This window comes from Schistocerca serialis, chromosome 1 (assembly GCF_023864345.2).
Source record: "Schistocerca serialis cubense isolate TAMUIC-IGC-003099 chromosome 1, iqSchSeri2.2, whole genome shotgun sequence".
NCBI classification, from domain to species: Eukaryota; Metazoa; Arthropoda; class Insecta; order Orthoptera; family Acrididae; genus Schistocerca; species Schistocerca serialis.
Window position 1 is genome coordinate 1,186,550,759 of NC_064638.1, and position 16,588 is coordinate 1,186,567,346.

Here is a 16,588-nt window from a genome sequence, read left to right on the forward strand (position 1 = left end):
TCTGACATTCTCAGTATCACTACTTCATTACCTGTTGAATTTACCCTAGACACATCAGAAATGTACGAATTTCTTCCGCATTCAGTGCACTTAACAAGACATTTACTTGCGTACGCCAATAAACACTGTGCAGTATCTTTTGAGAGGTGATTATAGCCTAACTGAGAGACGCAGAGCAAAACAAGCCTTTGACGCTACCGTATCACACCTTCGGGGAGCCACTGACTCTTCTTTTATGCAGGTGCTGCTGTGAGGGAGTATTATGCATAAGGCAGCTCCCTCCATACACTGAACCGCACGGTTCCTGTCCTGCGTCACCAAATAAATAATCCCTCGTCGACAGGTCCTTTTGACCGCTAGGGACGCCCCAGCTAACATCAAAAGCCACCTGCACCTCCTTTCTCTGCACTGGCACCTGGCTGACAAGCCCCAAAACTTGCCCCTGCCAGAAGAAACACGACTACTAAGACTACGTTTCCCAAGTCCCCGTTACTCACCAAGATCCTTACAGAAATAAACACTCGTACATCCGGGCATAAAATTACCATAAATTACTGGAATCAGTGATATTATATGTTACAAACCAAAAAGCACTGAAACACAGGGAAAACTCCTTTCAAGCGCTCCGTGCAAGAGACTGTACATCATCACTAAAATCACAATTAAAAAGACTGCTTTAGGAAAACAAAACCACTTTCCATATGACAAATCTTAATTACAAACAATTTGAATTTCCAAAATAATACAACAATAACATTTTTCTCCCACTGCCAATGTCCATCTTGGTTTCACTTTTGTCAGAGCCAAGAGTCCATCTTGCTGCGTGCGAACGCTCGTTTTCCGTGGCAGTCCACCTAAAATGAAAAGAAACACAATTTTAGACCTCTGACCGAACAATAATAAGGAAAATATTACACATTCTGTGTTGTACACAAGTTCATTACAAAAGGATGGAAGCATAACATTTCACTTCCAACCATCAGGAGCTTGCGTATTATAAAAATGGCCAGTATAATCCTTTCGCCATTTCGTGACAACGGTATTAAAACTGAAAACAGATCATTACTTAACTATTCGAAACCAACGCCAACATCTGAACACATTGCTCAAGTGGAAGGCAGTCTGCAGGAATGTCACAAAAGTTTAATGATCTGGTTAGCTATGCCAGGAAAAAGACTAAAGATTTAATCCTTAGCCGGCCGGAGTGGCCGTGCGGTTCTAGGCGCTACAGTCTGGAACCGGGCGACCGCTACGTCGCAGGTTCGAATCCTGCCTCGGGCATGGATTGTGTGATGTCCTTAGGTTAGTTAGGTTTAATTAGTTCTAAGTTCTAGGCGACTGATGACCTCAGAAGTTAAGTCGCATAGTGGTCAGAGCCATTTCAACCATTTTTTTTACTCCTTACAAGTGTCTGTTGTGCATGAGCTAAACCTTCCAGACCAATCTGTACGTTTTCAGTTCTGCCGATGGTTTCTGAATGAAGTAGTATCGAGAGATTCGGGCATTCAGCTTTCCATTTTTGTTTGTCTTCTGATCTCCAGGCTGGTTCAGCCTGTCGAGATACGTGACCTTCCAGAAAACGAGCCATTACGCTTCAGCAAATCCTCACCACTACATCGTACAGACGATGCATAATGTCAAGATTGATGTTTGGTGCGCATTTTCCGAGAGTTTTACTTTAGTCAGTCTGCATATTTACATTTAAAATGGTGCCCAGGTCAGGGCTTACTACATGCAAATAAATGAAGTGTTTATTTTTTTTTATTTAAGATTTTAAGACGAACGACTTACAGGCTGCACATAACGCCCCATTACCATTTCAAAATTTCACAGCTTGGAAAATATTTGAGAAAGGGCACAATGGTTTGTTATAAAACGTTTAGCACCTCTCAATTTTGTATTCTATTGCATCAGAATTTCAATATGTGGCCCATTCTTCGTTAGTAGAATATCAAGGCGACATTCGAGTTCTGCCCATGTACGGGTCAGCATGGCAGCATCAATAGTTATGATTGTTTCACTGATTCGTGCACGAAGGGAAGCAATGTCACAGATTGGTGTTGTGTACACGCGTTCTGTGGAGTGACCCACAAAAAGAAGTCTAACGGCGTGGCACTGCGAGAGCGCTGGGGCTATGCGAAGGCATCATCACGACCCAACCACCTCTCAAGAAATATGTCCTCTAGCACATCCACCACGTTCAGACACCAATGTGACCGGGTGAGGTGGTGCAGTGGTTAGCACATTGGACTCGCATTCGGGAGCACGACGGTTCATATCCGCATCCGGCCATCCTGATCTACGGTTTCCGTGATTTTCCTACATCGCTTCAAGCAAATGCTGTCAGGGTTCCTCCGAGCCATAATCCGTAGGTAGCGGTCATCAACTGCAGTAGTAGCGGTCTCAGCGAGGCATGTCATCGATAGTCCCTGTCTCTCTGTATTTCCTCCATGTCCGAACAACATCGCTTTGGTTCACACCGAGACCCCTGGACGCTTCCCTTGTTGAGAGCCCTTCCTCTGAAAGCGCACGGCCGACTTCCTTCCCCAATCTTCCCTAATAGTTCCCCCAAATCAACCAACCAATCAATCAACCAACCAACCCCAATGTGGACGAGCACCATCAGGCTGGAAGATGATAGATGGCTGCAGCTCTTCGATCTGTGGTAGCCCGAAACTGCTTGATAATATCCAGGTAGACACTACCAGTTATAGTTGTCTCTATGACGAGAAATGGGCCTATCACACTGTCTGTATCAGCCAACAGCAAACGTTAAATTTCAGGCAGTCATGCGTGTGTGTTCACGTGTGCTGTTTGGGTTTCTGGAGCGCGAAATCCAAATTTTGTAGCGATTCACAAGTCCAGAAATGTGGACAAGTGGGGGCGCACACACTGAAATTTTGGCGTAATAGGAAAGACAAAACACCTTTGAGAGCTGCTAAACGTTTTACAACAAAACAACATTCTATGTCACTAATGGTTTCCAAGTTATGATTTTTTAAAACGATAGCTGAAATTTATGGACAGCCTTTAGATCCTTTGCAGAGGAAAAAAAGACATATAGAAAAGGGAGAAATGCATAGACAAGAACTTGGAGAAACTTTGCAAGAGCTGTGCGGATGTGCTCAAGCTTTATAGAGAACTAAGGTTAGTGTTTGCATTACTTTCAATCTTAACAATGATTGTTACACAGGAAACTTTTAATAGGACAGAAGATGTATTTTGGCTATGTATATGGCCTCCCAGTATACACAGCACTCACTCGAATCTCTTGCCAAAGTTTCAGCACGCAGATGTCTACTGTAATAACCGGGATTTTTCACAGAATATAAAAACGACTCTTCCGCAAAAGCATATGTTAAGACAATAATATAATGATTCCCAACCTGGGAATGAAATTTCCTACGGGGTAAAAACAAAAGTGTTCATCTTGTTTTGGCCACGAAACTAAGTTACCAATAATAAAAGCTTTTTGATACTACCATTAACATGTGACACAATGTGGTGGAGGCTACAGCTATGGAACAAATTTACAAACATCATCTTTCGCACATAGTCCATCCACTGCACACATAGGTTATGCTTTGCACCATTCTTTATGACAGTAAAATTGAGACATAGACATCACATATGCTTCAATATCTAATGAAAACAGCTCCTCCGAGTTGTAGGTAATTCCCACAATGGACCAAAAATTGCTTCATCATTCACTTCGCAACAAATAAAAGAAGTAATTGACAGCACAACAAGACTCACTATGTAATGGCTAGTAAATTGATGTAGGGCCTATACTATACTATAGTATTATGATCATTGTTGTTGTTGTTGTTGTTATTAGAGTTGTTAGTGGCAGTGACCATACGCAAGACACTGGCAGCCTGAAATCTTCTTCTGCCGGTTCAGAAACAAGAAGTCCAGCAATCAAAGTGTTTAATGCTTTGTAACGAGTGTCTACCCTAAATTTGGATAGTTAGCGTTCTTTTCTGAGAAGTAGTTGTAGGTAACACTCGCAATGCACTGAGAGTTTTCTCATCATTCTATATAAAACAAAAATGTAGTTAGAAATAAGCATCACTATTTGTTTCATTGGCTGATTAGAACGCGGTTTAATAAAACAACTACTACAACTAAATATCATTTATTTTTCGACATTAAAAATATATGTTCAAAGAAAATTAATTTTCATTATAAAGTTTATTTAGGTGCTAATGTTGAAGATGGTGGGTGGTACTAGCTAACGTATGACTGCGCTTGGTGTTAATGGTCTCTCACGGAAACGATCACCAACTCGAATTCATATCTTAATAAGGAAAAAAGTACGGTACAAAGGTATCAGCCCGAGTAATCGAACTCACTAGAAAGTCTGGGCCGTAGCTCTGACAGTACGCAGTTATGACCTTCGGCAAGTACAGCTTTTAAACTTACGCGTGCACCGTTTGTCACTCAATCCGCCCTGCTGCGGTCGCTTAACGCCCGAACGCGAATTGCTGCACATTGGAGTGAATAAGAGGTTTGAGAAATAGTGTTTTGACGTTGGTGTAACATGCATTGTTCATTGTGTCAAACTGGGCGTTTTCTAAACTGTAACTGATCCCAGAGGTTTATTTTCTTTGAACGGAAATGCAGTGTGTATGAACGAAACGAATTATAGTGTCATTAAAGAAGTAGCGTAGCGATATTCAACTATTAACATTGCTGTTGTGCGTTATCGTTTTTGAATATGAAGGCACTGTTAAAATGAAGCACATTTGCAGGAGATGCGCTATTCTTCAATGTGATTGACATGGTTAAATTGTAAAACGAAAATCATTAACTTCATTTCATAATAATTCTTCCGATGCCCACATTTATTCATTTTGACTTTGAGGGATCTTTAGAGCGTCAATAAGGGAATACTGTTAAAGTAATATTGAATGTATGTGTGGGTCAGATTGACTCATTAAGTATTCTTTTTTTGCGTAAAGTACCGTGTTCTCGAACAATATTTCAAAACACCTTGGGCAGATGTGTCTAACTTCCCCCTCCAGTTCCCTCACCTTCAACATACAGCGGATACGAGAGCTCTGTACAGTTCTTCGTGCTATGGCATTTGCCGGCGGAGCGGGTCGGAGCGAGTGACAAACAGTGTGCGCGATACTTTCAGAACATTATAACTGCGTACTTTTAGAACAAAGTCCTAAACCATCGATTGGCAGCACTGATATCTCACATGTGTGCTGTTTTCTACTTAAAATATGAGATGGTGTTTCGCTGTCAAAAAGGCTGGCAAACACCGCTCTAGCCTATCGTGTAACTGAGGAAGAATAGTTGTGAATATTAACAATATCATACGGCGCAACTTTTTCTCATGTAGGTTGCTGAAACCGCTAATCTGAGATCCTGATAAGTAATCTCTGTTCAGGGGGAACGTATTACATCTGTTAAGTAGGCTGTTTGGGTTTCTATGTTGGTAACGCCACGTAGCGCTCTGTATGAAAATCACTGACCGTGCTGTGTGCAGTCTGAGGCTGGTCGGCATTGTTGCAATATTCGCTATTGTAGTGTTGGGCAGGGATCTGAACAGCGCGTAGCGTTGCGCAGTAGGAGGTGAGCCGCCAGCAATGGTGGATGTGGGGAGAGAGATGGCGGAGATCTGAGAGCGGATGATCTGCACATGTGTCCATCAGAGACAGTAAATTTGTAAGACTGGATGTCATGAACTGATTATATATTATGACTTTTGAACACTATTAAGTTGTTTGTTCTCTATCAAAATCTTTAATTTGCTAACTATGCCTATCAGTAGTTAGTGCCTTCAGTAGTTAGAATCATTTATTCAGCTGCAGTATTGGCGCACGCTGTATTGCAGTAGTTCGAGTAAGGAAGATTTTTGTGAGGTAAGTGATTCATGAAAGGTATAGGTTATTGTTCGTCAGGGCCATTCTTTTGTAGGGATTTTTGAAAGTCAGATTGCGTTGCGCTAAAAATATTGTGTGTCAGTTTAAGCACAGTCATTTATAATTTTTCTAAGGGGACGTTCCACATCCACTGCGTTGACATACACCGAGATGAAAAAGTCGTGGGGTACCACCTAATATCGTGTATGGTATGCCTCCTTTTGTCAGGCATAGTAGCAACTCAACGTAGCACAAATTCAACAAGTTGCTGGAAGCTCACCTGCAGGAATATTGAGCCATGTAGCCTCTATAGCAGCCCATAATTACGAAAGAGTTTCCAGTGAAGGATTTTTGCACGAACTGACCTCCCCATTATGTCCCATAAATGTTCGATGCGATTCATGTCGGGCCATCTGGCAGCCCAAACCATTCTCTCGAACGTTCCAGTATGTTCTGGCGTGGTGCACAGCCATCCATAAAAATTCCACTGTTGTCTGGGAACACGAAATCCATGAACGGCTGCAAATGGTCGCCAAGTAGCCAAACATAACCATTTCCAGTCAATGATCGATTCTGTTGGACAAGAGGACCCAGTCCATTCGATCTAAACAAAATCCAGACCATTATGGAGCCAACACCAGATTGCACAGTGCCTTGTTGACAACTTGGGTCCATGGCTTTCTATGGTATGCGCCACACTGGAACTCTACCATCAACTCTTACCAGCAGAAACTGAGATTCACCCGACCAGGCCACAATTGTCCTGTCGTCTAGGGTCCAACCGATATGTTTAAAAGCCCAAGGGAGTCGCTGCAGGCGATATCGTGCTGTTAGCAAAGGCACTTGCGTCGCCCGTCAACGCCACATTTCGCCGCACTGTCCTAACAGATATGTTCGTCGTATGTCACACATAGATTTCTGCGGTTACTTCACGTAGTGTTGCTTGTCTCTTAGCACAGACAACTCTACACATACGCTGCTGCTCTTGGGCGTTAAGTGAAGGCTGTCGGCCACTGCGTTGTCCGTGCTATTCTCGGCACGCTCTTGACCCTGTGGATCTCAGAATACTGAATTCCCAAACAGTTTCCGAAATGGAATGACTCATGCTTCTAGCTCCAGCTACCATTCTGCGTTGAAAGTCAGTTAACCACTGTCGTGCAGCCATAATCACGTCGGAAACCTTTTCAAGTGAATCACCTGAGTACAAATTACAACTCCGCTAATCCGTTGCTCTTTTATGTCTTGTGTAGCGACACTAACGCCATATTATGTGCATATCGCTATCCCATGACTTTCGTCACCTGAGTATGGTTCACCAGGCAACATAATACACTGAAGCGTCAACGAAACTGATATAGGCATGTGTATTCAAATTCAGAGATATGTAAACAGGCAGAACGTGGCGCTGCGGTCGGCAACGGATATACTCGTATAAGGCAACAAGTGTCTGGCGCAGCTGCTACATCGGTTACTGCGGCTACAATGGCAGGTTATCAAGATTTAAGTGGGATTGGACATGGTGTTATAGGTTGTGCACGAGCGACGAAACACACAGCATCTAATAGGTAGCGGTGAAATCGGGTTTTCCCATACGACCATTTCAGGAATGTACCGTGAATATCAGGAATCCGGTAAAACGTCAAATCTCCTACACTGCGGCCGGAAAAAAAGTTCTGGAAGAACGGGGCCAACGACGACTGAAGAGAATCGTTCAACGTGACAGAAGTGCAGCCTTTCCGCATATTGCTGCAGATTTCAATGCTGGACCATCATCAAGTGTCAGCGTGCGAACCATTCAACGATATGGGCCTTCAGAGCCATAGGCCCTCTCGTGTACCCTTGGTGACTGCATGACACAAAGCTTTAAGCCTCGCCTTGGCCCGTCGACGCCGACGTTGGGCTTTTGATGACTGGAAACATGTTTCCTGGTCGGACGAATCTTGTTTCAAATTGTATCGAGCAGATGGACGTGTACAGGTATAGAGACAACCTCACGAATCCGTGGACCTTACATGTCGCCTGAGGACTGTTCAAGCTGGTGAAGGCTCTGTAATGGTGTAGGGCGTGTGCAGCTGGAGTAATATGGGGCCCCTGATGCGTTTAGATACAACTCTGACATGTCACACGTACGTAAGCGTCCTGTCCGATCACTTGCATCCATTCATGTCCACTGAGCACTCCGACGGACTTGGGCAATTCCAGCAGGACAATTCGACACCCCTTATGTCCAGAATTGCTACAGAGTGGCTCCGGAACGCTCTTCTGGGTTTAAACACTTCCGCTGGCCACCAATCTCCCCAGACGTGGCCGCGCGGTCTGGGGCGAATTGTCACGGCCCGCGCGGCTGCCCCGTCGGAGGTTCGAGTCCTCCCTCGGGAATGCGTGTGTCTGTTGTCCTTAGTGTAAGTTAGATTAAGTAGTGCGTAAGCTTAGGGACCGATGACCTCAGCAGTTTTATCCCATAAGACCTTCCAAATTTTTCCCCAGACATGGACATTATTGACCATATCTGGGATGCCTTGCAACGTTCTGTTCAGAGGAGATCTCCACCCCCTTGTACTCTTTCTGGTTCATGGACAGCCCTGCAGGATTCATGGTGTCAGTTCCCTCCAGCACTACTTCAGACATTAGTCGAGTCTGTACCACGTCGTGTTGCGGCACTTCTGCGCACTCGCGGGGGCCCTACACGATATTAGGCAAGTATATCAGTTTCATTGTCTCTTCAGTGTACCAGTTAGCAGTGACTGTTACTTGTTACTAATTGTCTTGTGGCAGTTACGGTGATAAATAACAGAATGAACATTATAACGTTGGTGCAGTGCAGAGGGATACGGTTTTGAGTTTGTAAACTGTTATTTAAAACTGTGACAAATCACAACTAAAAATATCAGTTACCGAAAAGTACGATTAACCCATTAGCGCCATGCGTTGCCATATGGCAACGTTTGTAACACTTTTTTAAAATCGTTGATTCCACGACATCAACGAAGCAAGAGTGTTGGCAGCAATGGATTCCATTCCGCAAGACTGTAAAGATCACTACAATGCAACTGTTTTAACGATACATTTAAATTCTGTGGCGTAAGCAGTGTTGGAAGTCGTTGTTTGCTGAATAACGAAGAAAAATGGAGTATAAGTTCGAGTAAGTATGTTTTAAACAGTAACTTACGATATATAATTTGGTTTTTTAGTATGGTTGAGCTTTAAATACTCAAATATACATTCTTTGGAGGTTACTGCTTGCTGTGAAATGAATTACGTTCATTTAGGCCGTTTGAACGTCGGTGTTGCCATATGGCAACGCTAGGCGCTTGTCCTCAGTAAAAGGACGAATTTTCTCTTTTTTGTTTTAGAAGAGGTTTCTCGCTTGCTGAGGCGCTGGAGATTCTTTATAATGACGATATTGAAGGTGATGTCTTTGTTGAGCCCCCAGATCCGAATAGAGAAGAATGATGGATTCTTGTATGTGCGGTGGCTGGACAACTCAGTTGTCACAATGATCTCTTCTTCATGTGGTGCACAAGAAGTTGGCCAAGCCAAGAGAATCTCGCAACTAAAAAAGCGAAATATAATGATTCCCAGACCAAAACTGGTAGCCAAATATAATAGATATATGGGAGGTACTGATCAGATGGACCAGAATCTAGCATGCCATCGCATTGCAATAAGAAGCAAGAAATCGTACTGGTGTCTCTTTACATGGATATTAGATGTCGCCATACAAAACAGTTGGATTTTGTATAATATAGCAAGAAACCAAACTATTTCTCAGCTTGATTTCAAGAGAGAAGTAGCAACAGTGTACTTGCAAAGACACCAAGCTTTACCAAAAGGAGCCGGGAGACCATTTGCATCAAGAGCATGTCCCGACAGCCGCATATCAGATTCAATTAGGTTTGATAAGACTGACCACCTCGTCTAGCACACATAAGGAAAGAAGAAGAAAAGGTGTGCACACAAGGACTGTAAATCTATTGTGAGAACAATGCGTTCAAAGTGTAATGTGGGATTGTGTATTGACTGTTTTATTCCATTTCATGTAAAATAATGCCGAGTTCAAGGCTTGATTTTTGATTATTAATTGTACTGTGTTATAAAATATCAATTGTATGATGAAGACTGAATAATAAATTTGAACAAAACTTGTATATGTAATAAGACATTTCAATAACCTACTTATTTTAGTTGAAGTTGTAATCCATATAAATTTAGGTAGTGAAAGCGCCTAGCGTTGCTATATGGCAACATCAAATATCTCGCTAATAGCGGTAATGACTTTGGTCGAAACAACTCTGGTGTGTAATTTATGCCTTTTACAGACATAATAACGCAAATATTTTTAAAAAAAATCACGAAAAAATTAATTCCGACGCTAATGGGTTAATGGAAATCGCCGTTATCGGAGTGTCACACTTTAGGGCATTCCCAGTCGCACTGGGCGCCGCCGTCTCCCGAGGCAGCACCCACATCCCGCGGCGCCCGGCCCACACCCACAGGCTGGCCCGAGATGCCGGCCTGCGATGGCGGCGCGGCCTTTGTGTGGCGGGGCCTTTGTCCCGCGCACGCAGCCGCCGTTTCTGATCCGTCTGCCCGCTATTGAGACCCTTACTGCAGCTCGCCGCCGCGCTACGTGAGCCTCCCAGGTGTTATAAGTGCGGCTGCTGACTGCCACAGTGTTCATGCTTATTCGTATAGGCATAAACACTGTCGCATTGATAAACGTAAAACAGTTAAGAAAGTCAATAGTAAATAGTGCAGCGCATGAAATAACGCAAAATGCCAAAAACCTGCCAAGTGCAGATATGAAATAAACACCAACCACTGCTAGCAAGAAGGGAGAGAGAGCAGATTATGAACAGAAGCACCTTAAGTAGCTTGCAGACCAACTTTATAAAGAAAGCGCTGTTTTTAACGTAAAACAATAAAAAACGTATTACGTGTGTATTCAATTTACAGAATACCACAGAAAATGCTTGGTAAATAAAAGCGAAACGCCTCCGGTGTACTTCTTTTTAATTAGACTGCAGTCAGCTCAAGACAGATAACCTATAATAACAGATAACAGCTGCTGTGGAAGATGGCCACACAAACAAACGTACTCTGTAAAAGAATAATAATTTGGCAGCTACATACCAAGTCCTCAATTATTGCTCACTTGAGTATGGAAGACACCCAAAGTCATGTTCCCCTAATTCTTTTTGAGCAGCGTAGTGAGAAACTTCTCTCAGGCGCCACAAAAATACGCTATAGACGGTGTGCCCGTACGTGTTTATATACCTTAGTGCTGTGAGCAGCTTTTGTCAGCCAAGGAAAGAACAGAATGGGAAGTCAGGTCAGTTCTTTATGACGCTGCATTAACGCACAAAACAGTTTCTCGCCTCTTACTTACCCTGTTGATTTGAAACGCAACTTGTAATGAGTTGCCATGCTGGCCCATAAGATGATGCTATACTGAGTGCGAGCTCTCGGCAGCTCATTCGGCAACAAACAAGCTGCCATCAACCGACTCGCGACGGATAGAAAGCCACGGGACGACTTCAAAAAGTACTCAAGTTACACATTAATACGACAGGCCAAGTAACTTCTATTGAATGCTGTACTACACTTTCAAAGTGACACACACAGATGACAATGTTTTTCAACAGTCACCAAGTCTCTGTAACTAACGGTCGAAACGTTTTATCAATCGTTTATTTCCTTAGCGATAGAATTCCCCTCCGTGGTCATCGAGAACCGATGTGTGAACCTCTTCACCACTGGAAAATGGCTTTCCCGCAAATGTTCTTTCAGCTTGCCGAAAAGATGGAAATCTCAAGGCAAATGGTCTGTACTGTATGGCGGATCAGCATCGCTCACAACTATTGGCACCATTTCAGCACGGCTATGCGCGACATACCATCTGATCCACATACCCGCAGAATCTGACAGTGAATCTGTGTGCAATTGAGATGTTTTGCCCACAACAATCATAGTGTACCGCGTACTTCAACTCTGGAGTATGTTTCCAGCTGACACGCCATTTCAGTGGTACACAGCGATGCACCTGTTATCTGTACGGCAGCAGAACTGTGTCTGCTTGAAACCAGGAACATTTACTCTACTCTGACAATGCGCCATTCTTATTGCGCAATGATCTCAGCGCATGTGTAACTTCGTTTATAAACTCCGTACATAATTCTACACTCACCGCTCTCGGATCCACGTCAAGAAATGACAAGCTAATACTTTCTTTACACGGGGTAACGAAACAAGAAAGCCTCTACGCAAGTGGATGCCGAATACTGAACTATAAATCTGAGAAACTAGAGGTATCAGCGTGTAAAATCATGAGGCAAATGACAGAAAGAGCAAAAAAACAAAAAAAGACATTTTTTGGGCATTTGTACAGGGCGAGTGACACTAGGCTGGCAAAATAGATCTTCAAGCATCTCTGAGAACATAAATGAAAAACAAGCAGGATCCAAGAAGTTACAAGGAGACTCAGAAACACACTAAATAAAAGCTGAAGCATTAGAAAGACATATTTTCAGAAGGAAATTGTTACATCCAGCATTCCTAAACAGAAGCAGTAGAAGAACATGTGTGAAGTGGTCTGAAGAAAGACGATAGGGGACAAGGTGAAGAGATTAAAGAGGAGCAAATGACAAGGGACAAAAACTATCACACACTCCCTAGCTCACAAAAACGGAAGGGCATAAATGGACCCACTGATTTAGCGAAGATATGCTGAAACGTTGTATGGGCAAATTAATAATATGACCTCAGTCGCATAACCTGCCTGTCATGACGTCTACATTTGGCTATAACTTACACGTTGTGTAGACTCTTATGAGACTAGAGATGCATCATCTGAATTTCGGAAAAATACCATCTACACAATTCTGAAGGTAGCAAGGGCAGATCAGTGAGACAACTAGCGCACAAATAGCTTAACAGCTCATGCACCCAAGCGTCTGACAAGAGTAATATACAGAAGACTGGGAAAGAAACTTGAGGATCTGTTAGATGAATATCGGTTTAGCTCAAGGAATGGTAAAGTCACGATACAGACGCAGTCTCACGTTACGCTTGATAATGGAAGTAAGACTGGTAAGACTGAAGAAAAATCATAGAGTTTGCCGACCTAGAAAAAGCGTTCGACAGTGTAAAATGATGCAGCTAGATGGTAGAATTTCTGAGAAAAATAGGAGTCAACTACAGGGAAAGAGGGTAATATACAAAATATACAAGGACCAAGAGGGAACAACAACAATGGAAGAACAAGAACGAAATGCTCGGATTCAAATGGTTCAAATGGCTCTGAGCACTATGGGACTTAACATCTGAGGTCATCAGTCCCCTAGAACTTAGAACTACTTAAACCTAACTAACCTAAGGACGACACACACATCCATGCCCGAGGCAGGATTCGAACCTGCGACCGTAACAGTCGCGCGGTTCCGGACTGAAGCGCCTAGAACCGCTCGGCCACCGCGGCCGGCAAATGCTCGGATTAAAAAGGGTGTAACACAGCGATGGAGTCTTTCGCCCCTACAGTTCACTCTGTACTTTGAAGAAGCACTGACGAAAATAAGTTAAAGATCCTAAAGTGGGCTGAAAATTCATGGTGAAAGGGCATCAACTATAAGATTGGCTGATAACACTGAGATCCTTATTGAAAGTTAACAATTACAGGATCTGTTGAATAGAACAAACAGTTTAACGAGTAAAAAATACGGACTGAGAGTATACAGAAGAAAGAAGAAGGTAATGAGGATTAGCAGAAAAGAGATTAGCGTTAAATTTAAGATAAAAATTGAGGATCACGCAGTATATGACGTCCAGGAATTCTGCTATCTTGGGAGCGAAATAACGTCTGGATCTACTTCTGTACCCTGCAAGCCACTTAACGGTTTGTGGAGAAGGGTACTTCTTTATCTTCATGGTATCTTCGTGAGATATATATTTGTTGATTCTTCCAGGAATGTACGGTCTGGGAACTTTACAGTAAGCCACAGCGTGCTGCAAATTGCGTCTCTTGCAGCGTCTGACAGTGGATTTGAGCGAACAGCTCTGCGACGTTTTCGTGCTTGACGTTTCCGCAGTTACTAAATGAACTGGTCACGAAACGCCCTGCTCTTCGTGGGATCCTCTCTAGTTCCTCTGACAATCCTATCCGGTACCGAACCCAGACTGACGAGCATTATTCAAGTATCGGTCGAACTAGTGTTTTTTGAGCTACTTCCTTCGTTGATGGATTACGTTTTCCGAGGACTCTTCCTCGGATTCCTGAAACAGATTCCTGAAAACATCACCTGAAATAGCCCATTTCTCTAAGCAACCAAATGGTATGGTACAGAAAGCCACTGTCTCTTCCTCAAATTTCGAAGTCAAAATAATTATTTCTTGGTTAGGATCCTCATTCTTTAGTTTGTTCCAATTAGTTGAGAAAGAATCGTCTTATCAGATCGCCGATTCTACCGCGTGGCGCTGCTTAAATAGTTCCAGCCCCATACTACTTGAGAAGTCTGATATTTTCTCGAATAATGGCGCTGGATCTATAAGGTGCTTGCATCGTCGATACAGGATACTCAATATGCAATACCATCTGTGAGATGACCTTTTCATTAGAAATTTGTTGACATAAATACAACTAACTGAGGATGCACTTACGTGTTGCGCTAACAGATGGCGTACTTCAGTACTTGAGCCAAGCTCGTAACAGTATTTTGCAAAATCGAGTCTTGTCGGAGAAGAAAGTCCATAACGGTAACGGTCCCGATGTGGGACGGGTGCAACCCTAAACTAGTGGGATGCGAAAATCGCCTAAAACCACATACAGGCTGGCCGACACACCGACTCTCCGTGTTAATCCACCGGGCGGAATTCGATACGAGGCCGGCGCACTTCTCCCACCCCGAAGCGGCGCTTAAACACGCACAGCTATCCGGGGGCGTAGTGAACAGGTAACGATAGTCGAGTTTATTAATGACTAAAGCAGAATTCAAATTGGCATTCTTGCCAAAGGTCATGTGGTAACTTCTGTACACACCTGAGAACTGAAAGAATATGTATGTAGAACATACACATTTACATGCTCGAGAAAATATGTACTTGCATTACATCAAACACTATGTAGAACGCGGTAAATAGTGGCTTTTTGCTTTAGCCTATATATTTTATTTTCTTGCTGAATGGCAAGTAACATCGAAAATTATACTCCTCATCAAATAATTCTGACTTTTTCACTACGAAATAATTTTCATCGGATAAAACAGGTTAATCTATGAACATTCTTACTTATGCATAATGTGAGCTTTTTCTCTGTAAAACAAATACGTTTTCGAGGGTTGACTAACACTTAGGCGGTTTTGTGTTATTGATTTTTATTTGTATGAACTAGTTTTCGGCTTATTAAGCCATATTCAGATAACTACTGGCTATTGTTTACACGTAGCTTGCGTTCTTACGAACCAAACATTCTGGACTAAGATACAACACACTTACATACAATCTTTAGTTGTGGTACTGTCTCTAGAATTGTCAAATTGGTCTTTTGACTTTTTGTTCTGTAAAACTGTTCTTTAACATAAAAAAAAATCACGCGTCATGGTACTGACAAACCATAAAATTTGCTTTTTTAATACGAAATGATATGTCATGATCGTCATGGAGGTTGTACGTGGTCTGGAACGAGTGTACGATACTCTTTGCCCGTCATGATGCATTGCACGAACTCCAATGGACTTGTGGATGCCCACGTGGATGTTTCCCAGAGCATAATGGAGCCGCCAGCGTTTCTCCGTCCCGCCGCACAAGTGTTAAGGAACTGTTCCGCTGGAAGGCGACGGATTCGCGCCCTTCCGTCGGCACGATGAAGAAGGTATCGAGATTCATCGGACCATGCAACGCTCTGCCACTGCGCCCACTTCCAGTGCCGATGGTTACGTGCCCATTTCAGTCGTGGCTGCCGATGTCGTGGTATTAGCTTTGGCACTTGCATGTATCGTTGGCTGCAGAGGCCCAACTTGAGGAGTGTTCGATGTACTGTGTGTTAAGACACACTTGTACTCTGCCTAGCATTAATGTCTTGTGGTAGTTCCGCCACAGTTTGCCCCCTGTCCTGTTTCACGAGTCTGCCCATAGTACGACGTCCGACATGTGGAATGGGGGCGGCTGCCCAATGCCGTGACGTCTGGATGTGGTTTCACCTTGGTTCTGCCACGTGGTGAAGACACGAGCCACAGCTCTCAGCGAACACCCAACAATTCGTGCAATTTCCGAAATGCTCGTGCCGAGCCTCCGGGCCATCATAATCTGTCCTCGGCAAAACTCAGATAGATCGCGCGCCTTCCCCATTCTTCACACGGACAGCACGTGTCTGACTAGCAGTCATTCCTCGCGAGGTGATGCTGCTATCGCTTGGACAGGTTTATGTCGATAGTGGGCCGGTGGTCATAATGTTACGGCTGATCAGGGATATAAATAAAAAAAATATTAATCAGACGCGCATCGAATACAATTAAACTTTATTCGAATTTGCCTGATTTTTATGGTTTCGTACCTCAAACGGTAAAAATAGAACCGTTATACGATCACTTTGTCACAGTATGTCTGTCTGCCGCCGGCCGCTGTGGCCGAGCGGTTCTAGGCGCTTCAGTCCGGAACCGCGCTGCTGCTACGGTCGCAGGTTCGAATCCTGCCTCGGGCATGGATGTGTGTGATGTCCTTAG

The 16,588-nt window shown here is 43.4% G+C and overlaps 1 protein-coding gene across 1 annotated transcript in view; it reads right to left on the reverse strand.

The window, feature by feature from the left end:
• Positions 1-675: 675 nt before the first annotated feature.
• LOC126418788 (DNA excision repair protein ERCC-1) overlaps positions 676-16,588 on the reverse strand; it is a 118,632-nt gene continuing 102,719 nt past the window's right edge. Inside the window, exon 6 of the mRNA XM_050085722.1 lies at positions 676-854. The gene's annotated coding sequence lies outside the window, so the exon portion shown is untranslated. The remainder of the gene's footprint in view (positions 855-16,588) is intronic.